Genomic DNA, 20,947 nt, shown 5'->3' with positions numbered 1-20,947 from the left:
ACATCTTACTTTTATACATTTATAGAACAATCTTGGTCAAAAATACTGGTGAATAAAAAGAATCATAGTGACTAAATTTTGTTTTGAGATTCTTCCTCTCTTTGCTCTTTGCCTTTTCACTTCCTTTATTCAGCAGGTTCTCTTTATCCACATACTTCCTTACTTTTAGTACTGTCCTCTCACATTTGATATTGGAATTGCATTTTTGCCCTGTTCTACTCATCTGCTGCTGTCCTTCCCTGTCTGCTGATGCATCTGTTTCAAAGAGCAGTATCTGTTCCCAATGCCTGGACAGGGATTTTGTATGGGTGGTATTTACAGCTCAGTCTGGTTAAATTGTTTAGATTATAGAGCTAAAAAAGCCACCACAAATTTCCTGCAAGTTATTCGTAATCTTTGGGGAATTCTTTGAAATATATTTTTCACCATTCAGAAAATACTTGCTTGAATGCTCTTTTTAAAATGGCAATGTTTCAAAGTCATAGTATATAAGAAGCCTTTCGATATACAATTTTGGAAAGTTTACTTCTTTGTGACCATGTTGTTTAAAACAAACAAACAGAAAGAAAACAACAATTTTTTTAAGCACTATTATGCTACATGGATATACCTTTTTTCTTGTTTTCTTTACAGTCTGTTTTGCACTGTAATTAATTTCAAAATATTTAAAAAAAAAAAAAACCCTTTGCCTCTCCTTGCATTAAGAAAGTTGGTGTTCAAGTACTTATGCCTGTCCTCCATAGGACTCAGTAGCATACCATTTTCTATACCACAGACATGACCGATGAGAGGTTGCATTCAGTACAAGATTTCTCATACCAGCAAGATTACTTTCTCAAATTATCTTTGCTTATTCACAGAATTTGCTGTGAGGGAGAAACAAATTTGTTTATTTATTTTAATCCAAAGCGTTTTATCATAATAAACAGTGTTAACATATTTTGTTGAAATTATAATCATCAATCAACCATAAACAAATTCTTATTTTGACAGCCTAGATTCATAGAATAAATAGTTATGGAACATTTTCATGTGCTAAAATGATAATTATCAAATGACCTACCCTATATATTTTAGTTTATCTGCAAGTTTTGAAACTAACATTTTCTTTTCTCATAACTATGACACATCAATTTTTTTCATTCTCATTTACAGAATTTAAAAATGACTAATATCTTTACAACTTCCATAATAATTCATATCATAACTTACATATAATAGCATTCCTTATTCATTCAGAAAAGGACATTTCCAAAACTTGGAGTTACAGTTAGTTTCTGTCACTGTTTTCCTTCAAACTGCCATTAGAATATACAATAATAGTCAGGTGGAGTTTATGAATGTCAGTCATGCAATACTGAGAACTTATTGTTTATGAAATATGCTTCTCTTTTATTTTAAATGGGATATAATTTGGTTCTGTGTTTTTGCATTCATTAAAATGTTGTACACAAAAGTAAATCATCACTCTAATACAGTTTTTGACAGTGTTATTACAAACAACATAAATTTATATTTATAAACTTTCCAAAGTACAGAAAACTTGATCCCATTGAGCCATAACATTTACAGTGTTTTATTCTATTTTGAAATAGTTACTCTTTTATTGAAATTTAGGAAACAGTAGAGTAGCCATGAATCTAACATGGTCCTCCTTGTGTACAGAAATTCTACCTTGGAGATTTTGTCTTTCTTCTGAATCCAAAGAAGCAAAAATATGTAAATTGATGCAAATTTAATAGGTTTATTAAAACATCAATTTACTCTGTGGCAATCACAACTTTGCCACCAATCATGTACCTTTAAAAGGAGAGGACCAATGTCATTGAGGAAAGTTGGGAATACAGATCTGAGAATAAAGACCTAGCTTTATTCCTGGCTCTGAAGACTCGGTGAACATGGAAAAACCATATATAGATATAAGATCACCAGAAGGAAGGTGTTTCCATAAGGCCTAACCAGAAATGCCTAGCAAATGCTTCTTTCCAGAACTTCGCCCTCAGGGAAAAATATTGACTTCAGACACCAAATTACATCACACAGGAATGTATAAGTTAACAAAGAATAGAGTTTCAGGTAGCTAACATGGAGGGATAGGAAATACTGAGACTGCATTTTGAAATTGTGAAATTTTCTTGATCAGACTTGACTGTGATGGGAAGTAGTTATATTTAAGGCCATACATTTGAGTCTTTTCTGGCACACAAAGCAGAGAGGGTCTTAGAACTATAGAGTCAGAAAACATGAGAGCTCTACACTCTCTGAGTGTCCATCATCAGATCCACCAAATTCTCCAGTCATTCATGAGAAGTAGAAAATAGTCTAATGCCTTCTAAATTAATGTTTTAACAATATAAAAAATGAGCCAAGTAACAATAACCTCACAGAAAATGAGGTCACAAAACTTGTACATAATAGCTTAATGTTTCAAGATAACCTAAAAAAAAAATTACCCACTTACAAAAAATATAAACAGTGATATTGCTCACTAAAATTCACCCGTCATCTCCAATGTGAAAGCATGAACAAAATCAGTAAGATTGCAGAAGACACTTAAAACTCAATTCACTAATAAATATGAACCACTAAAAATTTAATAATGAAAATGTACTGACTTCTCAAGTTCTATAGGACATTAAAAAACTGTTGCTCATGTCTATACCATCCTGAACATGCTCCATCTCAATCTTTGAAGCTAAGTGGGGTCATGCTTGGTTATTTGAATGGAAGAAAAAATAATCACTAAAATCATAAATAAAACATTAATATATTGAAAAATAGGCGTTTCCAAGTAGAATGAAAATAGAAATTAATGACAACAAAAAGTTTCTTAAGAAAATTTCTAAAAACTGCTACTAAAAATCCCTTGGTAAAGTGGAAATACACAATAAACTGCTTTATTTCTATGAAGCCACTTTAAGGAACAAATCTGGTCGTATTACTGGCACTGACTGGATCTATTCTTCAATTATTATTATTATTATTATTATTAATTATTATTATTTGCAATAAGGTAGTGGAACCCAGGGCCTCACACATGTTAGACAACTGCTCTATCACTGAACTACATCCCCAGACCTATACCCTTCAATTATTTTTAATTATCATTGTCTGTCTTAGTTGTCACCATATCTACAGGGAGTAAGGAAGCACCAGCCATGTAAAAGGATCATTGCAGAGGTCTCAATTATTTACCTCATACAGAGAAAAGGAGAGAGACTATGAAAAATTTTACAAAACAATGATAATGATGGACAGACATACCTACCAGAGGGCAAACCTCTTACAAGATCATTTTAATCATAATATTATATTTATCATAATTAATACATATATATGGTAAAGGTGATATTTCAATAGACTTTGAAAGGAATAATAGTTTTTCACATGAATCTACATGTAATTATTAATTTGAGAAGGATCAAGAATTAAAATTGAATAATCAAATAAAGATACAAAACTAGATGGATATATTTTATAAAGTGTGGTGAGAAGAACTTCCTAAAAAGAGTTATAAATCCCAAAAATAAAAAAATGAAAGCAGAGACATATATTTGTTTTATGAATAAAACAAATTTAAGATCAAATATACATACAAAGGAAAAACAAAGAAAAAGCCTAAGAGAGGAGGTGAAGAATTATGATAAATCCAGTAAAAATTAGAAACTCATTGTCAGCATAGAGCTTGTACAAATTAATATAGCAAAATACATCTCAGTGCAAACCCTGGTCAGACATTGAGAGTTCACAAAAGGGAATCACCTTGAATACCTGTGTGTATCCAAGGAGGGGTTCAAGGTCACAGGGAATCTGGAAATAAATATATTTATTTGTTTGAAGATGGTAGCCACTGCAGTGGTAGTGGGTCTTTCATCTCCTTTGCTGCTGAAGAATGCATTTGCCTCTCAATAGAATAAACAGAAAGAGAGCAATTAAAACTAATTAATTCCTTGTCTCGTCAGTGGCACTCTTTGCAATCTAGTTTTAGAAAGCAAGTAGAATGGAGGAGAATACACATAAGGGAATTTGTTGCAGCAGTGTTTTCAGTTGAAAAAATAAGTAATCTTTTATCCATACAAAGGAAAGGATAATTAGCTATTAAAAAGAACTAGATCTAGAGCTCAAAACATAAAAGCTTGTTCATTGTTTATTAAGTGAGAAAAATAAAAACATCTTGGAAAAGCAAAATTAATAATGGTATTTTTATAATTACAGAGCAAAATTTGTTCTCCAGACTTGATTTTGTGGGTAATATCCATAATGTGTTAATTTATTTATAAGCAGAGTAGAAAGCAGAAAATTATAACATATAGTAAACTGCTAACTCTGTCACATTCACATCAAAATCCATATGCTTCATTTTCTTATTTTGTTACAAAAGATAGATAAATTTGTCCCAATGAATAGAAGAGTTAAGTGGAAGAGAGAATAAATACTTAGGCTGTGACCTAACTATAGTTACTTCTCTCACTAACTTTTCGTCTATGATTCCATAACATGAAGATTTGAGGAGAGTGTTGTCTAAATATTTAGATAGGTTATTTAATAACATGATTTAATAAAATTAATATGTAATTTATCTTTCTGCTTTTGTTTAAATTTCAGAAATGCACAAATAGTAAATTTGAGAAATATTAAGTAATAATATTAAGTTGTGTGTTCAAAATAGCAGTGGTATTGACATCACTTATAATAATAAATAGAACTTAGGAGCAATTATAATGGGCAAGTAATATCTCAAGCACTTGCTGTACCCTTGCCTTATATTACTAAGTGTATACAAAAATCTTGTAAGATATACACCATTGTATCTCTATTTTATTAACACATGGATGTGAGGCTTAAGTAATTTGATGAAAATAACACAGTAAATGGTGGTAAAATAAATTTGTCCTGAGAATGCCTTCATGCATTGAGTCTTTAGGAATCTAACTACAAGCTGAATATATAAACAATCAAAGGCAAACTGAGGACTATGTATATCTGCATATGTAAAATATAAACATATATTTACAGATATATACATATATGTAAAATACATACATATATATTTACAAATATATGCATATATATTTGTTAAAACTTACCTGAGTCTCAGCCAGTCAGGGTCTGCTAACTGACTAGACTGTGGACTGTATTCAACTACGCCCAACACTGAGTCTATAAGTAATCAAGCTATTTCTGCACCCGACTTCCCTTTTCTGTCCATAAATGCTGCCCACCCACTCCTGCTTTTCAGGGCTGCCTAGTTTACAGACCACTCTTTGCTCAGTTCAGCTCCATAAAACTTAATTCAGCTGAAGTATTCCTTTTAGTACTTTTATGTTTAGGATTATAACCTCGGCTTACACTATTATAAATAAACACTTTTTTTTAGAAAATACATGAGCCCTATGTTTAACAGAAATTTTAAAACTTTTCAATCCAAATTCCTGCATTTTTAATGAATCTGGAAATACTATTCCTTAAGATTTATTTCTGTAGTCCCCTTGAAACAATCCTTCTTGATATTTACCATTTTGAATTATGAAGTAGTCTTTTTAAAATTTTCTTTGATGCATTCTTTTACCTATTGTCTTTGTAATTATAAAGTAAGATTGAATAGGAAATAAAATTAGTGCTGCCAAAGTAATAGAATGGAAAATGTATTTCAGTTTGTCTCGGCTCTTTACTGGCAGTGTAAGATCCTCTGGTTCACAGACAGACTGGGTGGCTAGTAGACTCTCAAGGTGCATCCCAGGATTCTCCAACTGGGGCTCATGCTGTTGTGTGATTCCCTCTCCCTGAGGGTAGGTGGGATTTGGGACTTAATTATAACCAATAGATTACAGCATTATGTTCAGATGTGTGTAATCACGTGCAAACTTAGAGCGCCCATCTTGCTCAAATCTCACTTGACTCTGGGTAGAAATTACACATTTCGGGGTGTCTCACACGTGAAGAAACTGAGTATCATCTACTCAGTAGATGAGATGTGGGCTGCCTAAAGCTGACAACTCACAAGGAACTGCAGTTCTCAGTTCTCCAACAGCAAGGAAATAAACTATTCCAATACTCTGAGTTAACACACACCCCAAACCCTCTCCAGCTGAGCCTTGAGATGAGAATCCACCATCTCCAAAGTCCTGATTGCAGCCCTGCATAGGAGCCACCTCAGCCATTCCTGAACGCTTCACCCTAGAACCTGTGAGCTCACAAATAGGTGTTGTTTGAGCAACACTTTTCTGGTAGTGTCTTATGTAGCAATAGAAAATGTTATCAAATGGGCAAAATAAAACTTTCTTTACATGTTATTATAAGTATTAGATATATAAGTTGAAAGAAACATTTTGGAAATGGCAGAGCAATACAAAAAATAGATTACTCCCTTTGTGTGTACAGATAATAAAAAATTCCTTCTAATTCAAACTGATGGAATCAAATTATGTAAATAGAATTCTGCATTTTTTTTCTATATAATAAAAAAAAATCATCAACATCAAAAAGGAAAGAAGGAAAAAACCCTAAAATTCCTGAAACAAAAATTAAAACTTTATGTGATCCTAGGGGATATATTTCTATGATATCTCTTTGTAAATCATTTATTTAATAAAGTATATATCACCTTTAATGTCAGGAATATTTAAAAAAAAAACCTCCATGTCTTGTTCTTCCCTTTCTTTTTCAGGCATTATTTTACTCCTCATTTACCACATAGCAAATACAAATTCAGAAGAGACTTCCTTCACTGGCTCTTAAGCAGGTTTCTAATTCTATGCATCATTTTTTGTATTCCGTTAGGCTGATCATACATTTAATGTTAGTTGGAAGAATCAAATATAGGAGTTTCTAAAAATTCTATCCCCCATGAAAGACAGGAAAAAGTTCACAAAATTGTTAGGATCCACTTTTGCATAACTCTGGGAATCAACCAAAAGCAATTGGAGGAGGCTTTATTCGATAAGAGCTGCAGAAATGCAGTAAGAAGAAATTTGAGGCATTTTAACTTTTTCTAGTGCCATCTCTCTCTCCAGCTCTCTCCTAGCCTTGAAAACCAGTTCATCACAATCATGAGAGAGACCAATGGTCCGATAGCCTTGGGAGTGGTATCACAAGATGAGTATCATCCAGGCCAAATTCTTAGAGAATTGTCATTATTGGACTGATCTGGTTGCTCCCAGGGTTCACCACTTGCAAAGCTGTGATTATTGGTCTTGATTTGTAGCTTCCCCAGCTCTCCACTCAAGGGGAGGATATTGATCTTCACCTCCTGAAGAATGGGGTGCTAAAGGGTGTATATTCTTATGTTGAAAATATCACTGTAATTTGTAGATATGGGGTATACAATACTGTGAGGTTATGCAAATATTTTCTTTCTCCTTAATGTTCTAAACACTAATCTGAGTATTTATTAATGGATGTTTCCTACAGAAATTGTAACCCTGGAACACTAATGGTGATTATAGTAGAATTTTAATGTCGTTTTTGATCCTAGAATAACATCTATATAATACCAATTATTTGACATTTACTTAACAGGCTTATTTTTGGTCACATACATTGTACATTTTTTTCTGGGGGGATAATAATTATCTCCCCTCATGTTGAAAGTAAACTCTTCAGAACCTAAACTGCTGATGAGTGTAGACCACACTTCCTAAACTGCTTTCATCAAATTATCCAGATGTCTCTCACTTTTTTTCCCTTCAAGACATCATTTTCCAGATGAGTTCTATTAAAATCTCCTAATCTTCTTGAATTAATAATTCCATCCTTGAGTATATTCTTATATAAAATTTAAAGCCATTTTAATTTTTATTCAAATTAATTTAAATTTGTTACAGCTATTGTGTCTCTTCCATATTCATTTGATGTTTAGTGCCTTGATTTTTTTAATCCAATATTAATATTGCTATATCTGGTCCTGACTTTAGTCATATGTAGCCTATTAAATCTTGCATATCATTTTACTTTTAGGCTTTTGGTTCTATTTTAAAGTTAAGATGTATGCTAAGGAAAAAAATCAATATGGAAAATCTCTGGGCCTTTTAATGGCTGAGTTTATTGTAATTTCTGACAGCACACTTTGAGGTTGAGGCAGAGATTTCAGTCTTCCAGTTTGGTTAGCTGGGGCATAGCTATGGCCAACTTTTCACACTCAAATAAAGGTCACAGTTCCACCCTCCTTTTTATACCGGATGATCAGGAATGATTGTATAATTTGTGGAATCCAATGAAATTGAAAATGCAGGGGGTCTTTTTCAAAAAACTATAAAGCATTTTGAGAAGGTAGCAGCAGAGCATTCAATCAAGCATGGCACCCCTCTGAGTTGCAGGCCCTGTGTAACTGTGCTGGATGCACACCCACCTGGGCCCCTCCAGCAAGATCAGCCTTCTTGGAGGACAGGGCATTTGGGGAGAGTTCAGCAACTGAGAGATTTTTGGTTCTATGCTAAGATATCAAGAAATCTTGGTTTTTGATTTGCTTGGGGCTCAAATAAGATTTTACTTGATTTTAAATAATAATGGTTCACATTTACATAGCAAGGATAAATATAATTAATACACACCCATACACTGGCAGTTTGTTTTCATAAAATTAACTTCTACCAAACATGTCTATTTCATTGAAAAACAAAACTAAAGCAGTAATTTACTAAAATAGCCATATGAATATTGCAAAGCATGCTCATATTGGGTAGATTTCTGGCACCATATTTAAATTTATTTTTATATTGATGGTTTTCTAGACCACATTTGGGATTAGTATGAATTTGTACATGTAAGAGTAAGCACAACCAATAAATATTCTGCTAGTGCTTATTAGTGTGAAATGTGCTATCTTAATTATTTTTATTTAATTAGAATATGAACATTGTTGAAAAGGCAGTAGGTTGTTTTGTGCCTACTCTGAAATTTGTTTTCACATGAACATTTTATTTATAGTAGTGACAGAATTTACAACATGTCTAGGAGATTGTTTATTTATTACTTAGTTCCTCTTACGTCCGTAAATATGGTTGTTTTAATCAATAATTTACAGTCTTAAATTTAACATAGGCCAACAACTTTTGTACTTTAATATTTCATTCATTTTATACAACATGGTGTCTGATTCTATTATATATTATTTGTTTTTGCAATATGATAATTTAACCAATGTACATGAAGGGTTGTATGCTCATACATAGGGCAAAATAATAAGTAGTAGAAATGGAATCGCTTGGAAAATATGGATTTTTTTTTTTTTTTACTGTTTCTTCTAGATATTATAACGTTTAAATTAAACTCTAAATTCTGTAAGTGTAAGTACCTTTTATCCACTTTAGTGGTCAGTCTAAAATCACTGACCACTGCATTCCAGTAGCATGTAAAACTTGGCCATTTCAGAACAAAGTGCATAGACTTCTAGCCATATTTTCTTCAAGCATAAATACAACCAGTCTTCTGGTGTAAGTCAGGAATGCCAGGGTTTTAAAAAAAAACATTAACTCTCAGAAGATACTAGAAGAAAATATAGGAAAGAATCTGACATGCGAGTTCATAGGGTAAAGAAATATTTTGTTTGGAGAATACTTTTAAGCAGAGTGCAATACATTTGTGGATAGGGTAGTTCACATGTTCAAGTTACAGGTACAGATAAGGTATGCATTGGAAACAATACCTGGAAAGAGTGTGAGGCAGGATAGAGATGGAGTGACTTGCAGTCCTCTGACAAAGTTTCCTTTTGTTTCTGGGCCTTCATAATCCAATTAATAAAAATTAAAGAAATTGACTGATAGTTTACCATCATTGGAACATGGAAAACTTCTCAGAGTCTCAGTCTTCTACCAAAGGATTGGGCGATTCTGGCACACAAATCATGCATCTGAATGAAAGTCTTTTAACTTCCAAGATAAGAATGATAATGCCAAATACATTAATAATTATTAGTAATATATCTAAGTATGATTATAAAATACTGATATGAGTCCCATGGAGTTCATAGTCATTACTTCTAACTATCCTTAAAACACTATATTGGTTTTCACAGTATATATTTCTGGTTTTCAAAACCTGCTTAATCTTTACATTTAATAAGTATTTTGAAAATATTTGATATTTGTCTTGGATGTTTAGAGATTGTGTATAAATTATGGTTTTGATTAAGGTTTCAAAGTTCTCCACAGACAGGGTCTTTGTAATGGGTCTAAATTTATAGTGAACCAAAGTACATAACTTAATTTATACTTTAAATAAATTTATTTTTTCCTTAGGTAGACAGAAGGCTGAGGTAGGAAGGTCACCTGAGCCCACGACTGTAGGATGAGCCTGGGAAATAAAGTGAAAACAAAACAAAACAAAATAAAACAATTTTTAAAAATTTTATTTGTTGCTAGAAATGTAACATGGTGGTAAATGCCCAAAACTCTGAGTTCAATCCCCAACACTGTCTCTCCCAATATGTATATATATTTGTATATATGGTGTATATTTAGTATAAATATGTATTTGTGCATATATTTGTGTATATATTTGCATATAAATGTATACATGTAAATAGTTGAAATGTTGCTTTCTTTATTTAAATTATACATGCGTATTAGAACTGGTAAGTTGAAAAATTTGGATTTTCTTGATAGTGTTTGCTATTTTTTTCTCATATGTAAGTTAAAATGTGTTTTTCAGTTTATTGGAATAATAGTTATTATCTCAATAAGTGCTATAAAACAACTGATATGCACTCATAGAATTTTAATCTGAAATTAAGATTACAAAAACCTAATCTTCAGTCTATGGAAACAGTCCCTTCAGCTTCTTTAGTAGTTGCACATTCAGGCAGACAGACAATTTGTCCACAGGTGAGTCCTGACTAGGATTGCATTAATAGATTACCATCAAGGTAAGAATAATCTGAATTAAATTGAATTATTGGCTATTTTTTTTTTTTTTTTTGCAGTGCTGGGGATTGAACCCAGGGTCTTGTGCTTGCAAGGCAAGCACTCTACTGCCTGAGCTATCTCCCCAGCCTTATTGGCTACTTTTGAAAAGAACCTCCTGAATATTTTATTCTCAAACACATTAGTGAAAACTATTTAGAATTAAATATTATTTGTATTTTTTAAAAAGTATCTGTACAATGTGCTTTTCAATATTGTGCTCCCAAATGGTCAATGTAATCTGATGGAAATGTACTTCTAAAACATAGAACAACGTTTTTCAAAGTCTGAGATTTACAAGTTACTTACTCCTGTTTTTTTATTTTTTATAGACTTGCTTTCCTAAAATGCAGTTTTCTTAGACTTCATTCCAATAAAAATTCAGTAGCTGTTTATGCACAGTCAAGTTGAAAATGTACCTGCCTGCATTTTATTCTAGAAACACTCACATGGTAGAGCATGCCACTTTTGATATCCCTATGTATATTAGAATGCTTTTCTTTTATCTACTATGTAATTTGAGTGACTTTTATTTAACAGGTTAATGTCATATTAAAGTTAATTTATGTAAAATCATGGAATCCTTATCTCTTTAACCAATAAATTGTCTCCTTATGTTAAGTAAAGATTATCATTTAGTTACTTCATTTGGCGTTGCTTCAAAAATAATAGAAATAATTTGCTAATTATGAAGAAAATTAAATCTTTTAAAGAAATTGTGGGGAACTATAATGATTCTTGCATTTAAAATAAAATTCATTGGGCTGGGGAGATAGCTTAGTTGGTAGAGTGCTTGCCTTGCAAGCACAAGGCCCTGGTTTCGATTCCCAGTACCGCAAAAAAAATAATAATAATAATAATAATTAGAATGGCGATTATCAAGAATACAAGCAACAACAGGTGTTGGAGAGGAGGTAGGGAAAAAGGTACACTCATATATTGCTGGTGGGATTGCAAATTAGTGTAGCCACTCTGGAAAGCAGTGTGGAGATTTCTTAGAAAACTTGGAATGGAACCACCATTTGACCCAGCTTTCCCACTCCTTGGCCTATATCCAAAGGACTTAAAATCAGCATACTACAGAGATACAGCCACATCAATGTTCATAGCTGCTCAATTCACAATCGCTAGATTGTGGAACCAACCTAGATGCCCCTCAATTGATGAATGGATAAAGAAACTGTGGTATATATATACAATGGAATATTACTCAGTCATAAAGAATAATAAAATTATGGCATTTGCAGGCAAATGGATGAAACGGGAGAATATCATGCTAAGTGAGATAAACCAATCTCAAAAAAACAAAGGAAGCATGATCTCGCTGATAAGCAGATGATGATACATAATGGGGGGGTGGGAGGGAGGTAAGAATGGAGGAACGAGGGACTGTATAGAGGGAAAAGAGGGGTGGGAGGGGTGGGAGAGAAAGAAAAAATAACAGAATGAATCAAACACCATTACCCTATGTAAATGTATGATTACACAAGTGGTATACCTCTACTTCACGTACAGAGAAACAAGTGGTGCACCATTTGTTTACAATAAAAATAAATAAATAAATACATAAATAAATTAAATTAAATTAATTGATTTATACAAATGCTTAAAAATTTTCAATTAAATTTGAAATATTGTGTTACATGTTCTGATCATAAGTTCACTCATTGTATTTTCCTATTAAATTTAGTTGTCTAAATAAAGATAACTTAATATTAAAAATACTTTGTTATAAACATGATTACCTTTGATTGTGTTGAAAGGAATTCAACAATTTTGAGTATGAGCATCACAAATGCAGTGGGAAATGTTTGAGATGTTGAATTATCTAACATTTTGAGTTGATCAAATCATGATGCATAATGATGTAGTGAGAAATCTGTGTTGAGATCAAATGGATTGATATTAGTAAATTCAATACAAAGTCATAACAACCACATTAAATTTTAATTTTAAGAATTTAAGCTTATATCAAATGGGAAGGAAACACACTCTGGAAAGCAGTATAGAGATTCCTCAAAAAACTAGGAATGGAACCCCTGTTTGACCCAGCTATCCCACTCCTCAGTATATATATATCCAAAGAAATTAAAATCAGCATACTGCAGTGACTCAGACACATCAATTTTTATAGCAGATAATTCATAATAGCTGTTATGGAGCCAACCTAGGTGCCCTTCATCAGGTGAATGGATAAAGAAAAAATGATACATATACACACTAGAGTATTACTAAGCCATAAAGATGAATGATTTCTAGCATTTGCCAGTAAATGAATGGAATTGGAGACTTCCATGCTAAATGAAATAAGCCCATCCAGGAAGATCAAAGGCAGAATGTTTCCCTTGATAATTGAAGCTAATGCAAAAGAAGGTGTGGTAGGGGGGTGAGAAAAAAAAGAATAGAAGAAAGATCAGTGGAGATGACAAAGGGGAATGAAAGAAGGGAAGTAAGACGAGATAAGGAAAGAGGGGAATGAATCTGACCTAACTTTCCTAATCACATGTATAAATACATCACAGGGAATGTCCACATCATGTTCATCCCCAAGTCACTAATTAAGAAAAAAAAAAAGAAAACACACTGTAAGTAAATAGCAGAAAGATCAGTAGAGTAGGAAAAAAGGGAACAGGGGTGGGAGGACAGGAGGAGAAGGAGAAGTACTGGGGACTGAATTAGAACAATGATATTCCATGACTTTACGATTATTTCTAAAGGAATTCTATTGTCCTGTACAACTAAAGGGAACAAACAAATTTTTTTTCGATATTTTAGATCCTTTGCATTCCAATTTAAATTTTGAATTTACTTATACATTTCTATTTTTAAAAAATGACCAGAATTTTCATACACATAGGTCTAAGTATACAGGTAAATTTTGGGATAAATCATCATCTAACATGGAATTTTCCATTTTTGAGCAGGGTTCATCTTTCCATTTATTTAAATCTGGTCAAATTTCTCTCATCAATGTTTCGTGTAGAGATTTTGTGTGTGTGTGAAGAGATTTTGCAAATTTTTATTAAATTTTTTTCCTAAGTATTTTATGATTTAAAAAATGATCTGTAAACATAATAGTTTTAAAAATTAATGTCATTAAAATATTTGCAATTGGAGAAATACGACTGATTTTTTATTGTCCATATACACTATGACATCGCTAAATTTGCTTATGTTATAATAGATGTTTTTTAGATTTTATAGTTTTCTCTTGAAAACAATTCTCAATAAACAGGGTAAGATTTTCTTTTCAGTTTCTCTTTCTCTTCCTTGCCTTATTACATTGACTGAGACCTCCAGTATAATACTGAAAAGTAGTAAGAGTAGACTTCGTTCCTTTCTTTTTATCCAATCTTATGCATTCAATAGTTCACCAATGTTATATTGGCTGTAGATTCTATGCTTTTTTAAGCTTTTTAAATTTACTTGTTCTAATTGACTGTAGGTTTTATATAAAACCCTTTATCATATTAAGAAAATTCATGTTTGTTCTTGATTTGCCTGGAGTTTTCAGTAAAAACGGACTTTTAATTTTGTTGACTGCTTTCTCTGCCTATATTGCAGATGTGCTTTTTCTTTGTCTGTTGGTATAATAAGATAAAATGATTGCATAATGAAAAAAACCTAAACTTATATGAAAGGCGAAGAAATTATATTCAACTCCAAGAGTACATGATTAACTTTTCTAGGCTATTTATGGAAATAGACACTAGACTAAAAATTGTCAATATTCAGAATTTTTAGGAATGAGAAAATAGAAGTATAATTTTTCCGTTACTACACTAGTCAGAATAATCTCAAGTGTCAAACTGAAGGTGGCAATTTGGCAATTGAAAAACATGATCATAGATAATAGTTTACAAAGAAAACTGTTGGTTAAACACACTATGGAGAAAAAGCCAATGACTAATATACTGATGGATTTGGAAGTATTGTTTTCAGTATTATGAACAGCTCAATAAAAGTATGCAGGGAACAATGAAAATACCAATTCATCATTAAACTTTTTTTAAGGTAAAAGAGAGAAAACAGTTTAATGTTGGATGGCATTACATAAAATTAGAACTTTTTAGGGTAAAAAAAAATGTATCAATGAAAACTTTACCAAAATAAAAAGAAACTAAAAACAGACACATAAATATTATAATTATATATCTTTAATGAATTCAATAGATCACTGATTAATAACTTATTCAATACTTTGTTATCCTCTTTCCAAAATTTAAATACAAAATGAATTTAGTAAAACAATTATTGAGATAAATGAAAAGAAAACTTTAACTTTCTTTCCCCCACTTTTTTAAATGGGGATTGAACCCAGGGGCACTTAACCACTGAACTGCGTCCTCATCCTTTTTATTTTTTACTGTGAGACAGGGCCTTGCTAAGTCCCTGAGGCTGGCTTTGAACTGGCAACTCTCCTGTCACAGCCTTCTGAACTGCTCAGCTTACAGGTATGAACCACTAGGGCCAGTTTATTTTATATAACACACTTAATTTAGTCAAATTGTATTTTGTTGGTTTCAGGTTAGTTAATGAGTTCATTTCATGTTACTATTTCTTATGAGTCTTAGGACATTCAAATAGAGAACCGGGGAAAGTCTCAAAGGGAAGAGCATCTGTTTATATTCACTGAGAAGATGATCGCTGAAAGATGTGTCTGCCACACGTATGGCTTTTAGTGCCAGGCCTGACTTCTCCTTCTGCCTCTACTAGTAAGAAACAAGTTTGCCTTAGAAATATCCCCCAGCTTTACCAGGTATTAGTTTTCTCATCTGCTCAAAGAGTTATTTCAGATAACTGGAAATATTCCTTTAGTTCTACCATTTAGTGATTTCTAGAACCACTGTTAGGACAAAAATATTAAAATATATGTGAGTGAGATAATTCAAGCAATAATCTGTATAGAGATATCTAGACATAGTAGCAACAAAAACAAGATCAGCTTTCAGGTCAGAACAGAACCAACTTTCAAAGACAGTCTATCAGTACATATAGTCATGTGCAACTTAAACTTTAAACTTTCAGATTCCTTTTCCTGAACTTTAAATTGACTAACTTGTGAAATGAAAATTTTTAAAAATCAGTTAAATGTAAGTAAACCAATTCAGTGTATTGGCCCATGTAGTGAGATCCCTTTTAAGTTCAAAGTGATTGATCCTATTCGGTTTCCAATTAGTGTAGGTTTTCCAAGTGCAGCAATTAAATAATGTAGGAATATTTGTGAAGAGATACATGCTTAAACTCTCATGTGGGACTTTCCTCTTGGACTCTAGTGAACCTCACTTTTGGGAGAATTTTGGGGCATCTATCAAAACTTAAATACTAATATATTGGTAAAATATAAACATTTTAATTGTATTAATCATTAATACCAATGTACAGATTCAGATGTTTTCTTTCATGTTTTAAGTTTCATGGTTTATGTAATACCAACTACAGAAATGGTTATTTCTTTCACATAAAAGTAATTAATATGATTTGAAAGTTAAATATGTTCAATCTTTGGGTTTCACCTCTCAATATTGGAAAAAGAATATTGTTTGTGGAGGTCCTTCACTTCTAAAATTGCATTCTTGCGTTTACGTGGACCTTCAGGGAAAAAGCAAGCACATTGATTTAACTGGGTAGAAGAGGACACGACATTTTAAATGTAATTTTTGTGTTAATGTAAATGCTCTCAGCGGACCAAGAGTTGATCTACACATTAATCAGTTTGAGTGGGCAAGATTCAACTTCTAAATACTCTTAGATTACCTATGGGAAAACACCTTGTTTAGTATGGGTTTGAAAATGTGTATCTTAAAATATTCTAATCAATCCCCATGCTTAATATAAAACATTCTGAATAATTATTATTATAGCAATATATACAGTATATTGAACTCCTTAATTTAAAAAAATTGGACTCTGACTTATTTGAAATGTATACTTTAAAAAAGGATTAAATAAAATTAACATGCTTAATTCTGCAAGGTGCAGGATTAACATGATCAGCACTGCAATAGCTCCTTTGAAATATTTAAATAGGTAGAATATTAAAAGCAAGTCAATAGTAACAGGGATAATTAAAAGACTTCAGTTTAAGAAATCATCATTAATTCTTGGATTGATTAAGTGCAAATGTTCATTCTCAAATAAATGGAGTAAGAAAAAAGTAAAAAAATACTATTTAGTGTCAAGAGAGATCTTTGAAAGCAATAATATGTGTATTTCTTTGAACAATGTTCTTTTCAATCAGTTTTTGCTCCAACACTTTTTCTTGAGAGGGCGGGTCAAGCCCATTTATTCATTCAGACCTTTATATTATAGCTTTTCCCCCATACTTTAATAGTATTAAATTACATATAGCAGTTCATCAGAACACTTTAGGTATTTTGGTTTACGGTTAAGATATCAGGAGATTCCCTGAGCCTGAAGCATTTTGAATTATGCATGTACTCTTGGTTGTGGTCTTCCTCTTGTCATCATCACCATCAGTAAAATTAATTTGAACATGACCAATTTGTATCATTCCCCTTAAGAGTGCTATGTTGACAGAATGAAGCCTTCAGGAATTTATATTCTGACGCAAGACTGCAGACAAAACTGTGTCAGACATAGAAAATGACCCGTGTATTTCACAATATGCAAATATGTACAACAATATGCAGATAGGTAGGATAGACACGCGTCCCCGTAGAAATGCAAGTAGCGTTGAACTTGGCCTGCCAGGACCATCCAAGGAGATAATGTCCACATATGATGTTGAGACGCACAGAGACTTGAGACAAATTTCATTTACCATTACTGCGCACCCCTTGGATACATCAGCCTGAGTTCTGATTCTCAGGGATCACCACAAATTCAAAGCATGCATGTGAGCAGCATTGAAATTAAAACAAAAACATTATGTATGAGAGTTTGTTTATAATCAGTAATAGAGTTTTTATTATAGGGCATAAAACCGATGTATAAATCTTGAAAATGACATCTGAAAGGAACCCAGATAGGCTGATGAAAAGCAAATGGCATCTAAGGTATTTTTCAGATTGACTGTGGCAGTGATGTATTATGTTGTCTGCGATGCTGAATATACATCATAAATCCCTCCAACACAAGTCTTATTGTATTCATTCATCTCTTTTCCCTGAGCCAACATTTCCTCTTTTCATAAACTTCATCATATGAAAAGAATCATTATTGTTTAAATGCCATTTAAATCCAGCAATTTTACATGGGATGTAAAAATCCAATGATGGATTTATTTTTTTCAACTTCAGTAGAGAAGGTACCCAACTGGAAATGAATGTTTCTATTCAAGATTTTTTTCTCCGTAAGGAGGAGAGAACAAAGGGGAATACGGGAGCTCATTGTCCCAGTGTCAATTTCACTCTCCCTCACTTGTACATCTAAGAGAAATACGGAAACGAAAGAAAAAGGAAAGTAAAATAATACGTATTACCTGTGCATTGTACTATTTAAGTCCAATACTGCAATCTTTTCTGTACATTTTCTGACTGAATTATAAAATTTGTTAGTTGAACATATTCCTAATACAACTCATTTTTCAACATTTCCCACAAGGATACTATCAAATAATGTGAGAAATAGAATACATTGAGCACAGAACATAGAGATTAAAGTCATGGATTTATTTCTGCATGCTTACTGTGCAAAGGAAATAAAAACCTTATTTTTTATCAGAGAAATATATATATATATATATACACACACACACACACAGAGGAGATATTTAATGTACATACATAATATTAAATATAGCTTCAGTGTTATTCACCCCAGGGAACATATTGTATAATCTAATTTTCCCTGGTGATAACTTTGTGCAAGACAAGAATAACTAATTATCACTAAATAACTGGACTCAAAGGCTCTTGAAAATAACATTCTCACTTGTATTCAACCTCTTTTTAGAGAAAATTATCATCAAAAATTAGTGTCATTTGTGTGTTGTGCCAAGCCAGTGGGTTCAGCCTGTTATGTGACTTTTACTATACTTTTTTCTGTTAAGCACAGGTACCATGTTTGTGAAATTTAAAAGCCCTGCTTGTTTTAGATCTCATTTCGGATTTTATGATGACATCCTTTAATTTACATGTGACCAGGATAACACAAAAAGTAAAAAAAAAAAAACAGTTGAATATGAATCAGACAGAAATATACAGAATCAAAATAAGGAGATACTAAGTAAGAGGGATAGTTTGAGCAAGAATTGTACCAAATCAAAATCTTTCTAATGACTTTTGAAAAGGAATATATTTGAATTTGAATCCTGAATTCTAAATTTTGTATCAAACTATGTATTATAGTCCAGATTTTAGTATTCTTGACTGACAATGTGTAAAAATCCAATTCTAAAATGAAAGAATCAGATGCATGCTACTAGGTATAGATCAAGTCTTGAGCAACATAGATATTCAAGACAGATTCAGTAATGAAATAGAGGGAGCTGACGTGGTGGTGGCACATACTTATAATCCCAGGGACTCAAGAGCCAGGAGATCACAAGTTCAAAGCCAGCCTCAGCAATTTAATGAGGACCTAAGCAACTCAGTGAGGTCCTCTCATAAAATAGAAGATAAAAAGGACTGCCGATTTGGCAGAGTGGTAAAGCATCTCTGGGTTCAATCCCCAGTGCCCTCCCCCACCTAAAGAAATGGAGGTCTCCACTTCTTTGCAAAGTTTTGTGGCAAAGGACTCAGGAAAGGCACCTACCTGTAAGTACAAGCATTCACAGGAATATGTTAAAATATATTAGAAGCATTTACATCTCTTACACTTTGATCTACTAGAATACGTCCCTAAGTGTTCAATGGGATTCTCACAACTTCTGTGAGTGGAATTTGACATATTTACATGGCTTCTTTCTGTTCTTAATTCACTGTGTTCAGTGGATTAAGAAATAATGAACAGTTTACATGACAGTCTTTGATGTCAGCATGCTGGCGGTTGTTTTAGGCATATATACTGTCGTGTAGCTACATTACTTAATATCTACTGTATAAGCAAAATATTTAATTACAGAGCTGGGATTATAACTATGATTATAATTGTACAACTATAAAGAGAATATATAGACTCTGAACGGATTTTAATGTGCAATGGGAGGATAAGCAAAGAAATTTCTCAAGCACCTGATTAGTTGGCAATGTTGAATGCTTATTGATTCTTGAAGGGAGAAATGATAGAATAAAAAATATATTTTAGGAGTAAAGTGAGATAATGCTCTATGGAAGGATTTAGCAATACTATTGCACTGACAGACTTGTGAGAGTCAGTGGAAGGAGAATGTGATTAGTGTGTTTTTTGAACTTTAGAGAAAGGTATGTTATTGGACACAAAACCAACTTATCTAAAAATATTTTCACAGTTTTTTTTTACTTCAAAAGTGTAAGAACTGGTGAGCTTGCCATTCGAGATTACATTTAAACAAAGAAATTCAGTAATACTCTGATTCAAATAAAGGAAGGAAAATTAGTCCCAAATTATACCAGCCCAATACACATAGCAGCATTTATTGCCAGTGATAGTACAAATTCATTATTGGAGGTTTCTAGAAAATTGTCATGTCAGAACTAATTTTTCTATCCTCTAGAAATTCATGTTTTAAAAATAATATTATGTTCTCACTACACAATTTTGAATATACCAAAGTATATGATTTTGAACATGTATTTATACTTGTATTTTTATTTGTATTTTGTAGATTTTCAAGGCACTACAAACTCTTGTTTTAAAACTGGACCTTGCATTGAAGGTAGTTGATCAGTCTGAGAATCTAAACATCAATGTCAAAACAGTGAGCTGGTGTCTGCACAAGTATGACCAAATGTGTTCTCTTAAAATTTAAATAAGACCTTGCCAGTCACAGTGGTGCATGCCTGTAATCCCAGTGGCTCCGAAGGCTGAGATAGGAGAATCATGAGTTCAGCAATTTATCGAGGCCCTAAGTAAGACCCTATCTCTAAATAAATCTAAAAGGGCTGGGGATAAGGTTCATTGGCTAAGCATCCCTGGGTTCAGTCCCTGGTGCAAAAAATAATAAT

The sequence above is a fragment of the Sciurus vulgaris genome, assembly GCF_902686455.1.
Source record: "Sciurus vulgaris genome assembly, chromosome: 9".
In the NCBI taxonomy this organism is placed as follows: Eukaryota; Metazoa; Chordata; class Mammalia; order Rodentia; family Sciuridae; genus Sciurus; species Sciurus vulgaris.
Note: the sequence above shows the minus strand (reverse complement) of the source record.